This window comes from Alosa alosa, chromosome 2, assembly GCF_017589495.1.
Source record: "Alosa alosa isolate M-15738 ecotype Scorff River chromosome 2, AALO_Geno_1.1, whole genome shotgun sequence".
NCBI lineage: Eukaryota > Metazoa > Chordata > Actinopteri > Clupeiformes > Clupeidae > Alosa > Alosa alosa.
In genome coordinates, this window is record NC_063190.1 from 31,413,012 (window position 1) to 31,415,511 (window position 2,500).

The window sequence follows — 2,500 nt, forward strand, 5'->3', positions numbered from 1 at the left end:
TTTAAATCAGCTTTAAATCAATTAAATCAAAGCACCACCCTTTCTAACTTTGATAAGTGAGCTGAAAGCTAACTAACTAGCTAACAAGCTACATAAACAACAGATAGAGGCACTAGAGGCAGTAACGGTCAGTGGCAGTTGGAAAATGGATACATTGTCAGCAGCCTCTAGTGGAGTGCCCCTCCCCCATTCTATTATGTATCCACCTGCAGTAAAAACTGCAAAGGATAAGAAAGCTTTCAAGCAGGACTTTCTCAGAAAGAACCCTGAGACTCTGTGGGCAGATGTAAGCCAAACAGGGGGCAGGGCCACCACCACTAACCTGCTCCTTCACACAGAGGCCTGTGATGCATGGCATAAAGCCATTTGCAAGCACTACAGACATTACAAAAAACAGGGGATATGTAATGGGAGACAATTACAAATCTACACAGAGGGGGATATTAATAACACCTTCCTCACTGTAAATGTGTACCAAAATGGTACTGTTATGTTTCAAGGAAGCCAGGCAAGCCTCAGCTCTGTCCAGCAAGATATTAACACTATAAAATCACTGGCAGAATTAGAGAGAGGCAAACAAGACACAGACAGTCAGCCTGAAAGGTGCAGTGCAAATGGCAACCGCACAGAGGTGGCAGAGGAGGAGGATCCCTGTATCAGTGACTGCACTGTCTTACTGGAACAGTCTGTCAACCAGCTAAAAAACAGTCTGTCCCTTCAGGAAGTAGAATTAGTGCAGCTCAGAGAACAGCTTCAGTATACCACCTCAAATCAACTGTTAGAGGAACAGTTTCACCAATTCAAAGAGGAGTTAACAGCATGTGTACGAGCTGAGGGACAAATTAGGGACCTGCAGCAGGACAGGGAGGCCCTGAGGAGAGAGCTGAGAGAGGTCAGAGAGGAGCTCAAGCTAGAAAGGAGCAGAGAGCAGATGAAGGGCAAGCTGCATCTCAACACTTCAGCTACCACTCAAACACCAGAATCGACCACTCCATCACAGACAGAACCCCTTGCTTCATCAAGATCACCATCCAGCACTCATGCAGACACCCCTGAACCCACCCACATCAGCCAAGAGCAAGCTATATCAACTAATGATGCAGAAGTAGTCATTTTAATTGATTCTAATGGCAAATTTATAAATGAAGAACAGCTGTTTCCACACCAAAAACAACCAAACTTTGGTGCCCTAAAAAACGGCTGATGCATTTAAACTGCTGACCAGCCGAAAAGTTTAGGAGAACCAAGCCACATCATCATACATGTGGGGACAAATGACCTGAGGACACAACAAGAGCGTGTGGCAGAGTCTATCACAAGAGTGGCAGAAAAAAGCAACAGAGACTTTTCCCATGTCCAAAATAGTCATCTCCACCATCCTTCCCAGAGCCGACTTTCACCCAGACACCATACACAAGGTGAATGCTGCCATCTCCCGCGGATGTGCCCCCATGCCAAACGTTCACCTGGCACACCACCCAATGCTCGGCCTACACAGCCTGCATGACCATGTCCACCTCCGCAAAGATATCATCAATGTGTTCGCAAAAACATTGAAAGACGTTGCTTTTGGTCGAACCACAGCCTCCCATCCGAGCAGACCATACCCTCCTGGACTACATCACAAACACCATCCCACATCCAGGCACCAGGCAGAGAACTGCAAACGACACCCTGCAGCTGTGGTCCCCGCGCCTCAGCAGCCAACACCTCAGAGGCCTGCAACTCAACACTCCACACCCCCTAGGCAACACCATGCCCCTCAGCCTAGAGAGCCCCGCAATCCCGCAACTTGGCACAAACACCCTACACATAAGAGACGTCCGGAGTACCAGCAGAAGAATCCCATGTCGCCACATCAACACCATCAGCTGCACCAGGAACACCTGCACCCACCAGCACCGAGACACCGGGGTAGCCACCCCAACTCGAGGGTGCTTACAGCAGGGAGCAGCTCCGTGGCAGAGCGGCATCATGACCTCCACACACCACATGGCAGGCCAGAGCAGCAGGAGCAGCCTACATATGCAACAGTGCTGAAAGACTCACGCAGCACTAAACTAGCAGAGATCAGAGATCTATTAGACATCATATGCACACGGCTAATGGACTAGTCGTGAGTCATACAAATATATTTACTGTTTATTAATAGTAACCATAACAATGTCTAAATAATAGTGATATATATGCATATATAAACAATATTAAAACACATAATATATATATATATAATATATAATATTATATACTATAATTCAAAATGATAGGTTTAACTCATCTTAGAGGTCAATGAAACTTGTTAAAATTTGTCAAATCATTATTAGTACATTACTTGTGTGATGAAATCTTTATCAGTTTCACTGTGGAATATTCAGGGCATTAACTCATCCAGCTTTGGTTGTAAAATTAAAGCCCTGGAATTTAAGAAAAGCATTCAAAACACAGATATAATAATTCTCCAAGAAACATGGCGCAAAACTGATGAAGTGACTCTCTGTCC

The 2,500-nt window shown here is 45.5% G+C and overlaps 1 protein-coding gene across 1 annotated transcript in view; it reads right to left on the reverse strand.

Annotated features, from left to right (window-relative positions):
* Positions 1 to 2,500, reverse strand: part of rgs14b (regulator of G protein signaling 14b) — a 31,097-nt gene that overhangs the window by 17,748 nt on the left and 10,849 nt on the right. The window lies entirely within an intron of this gene.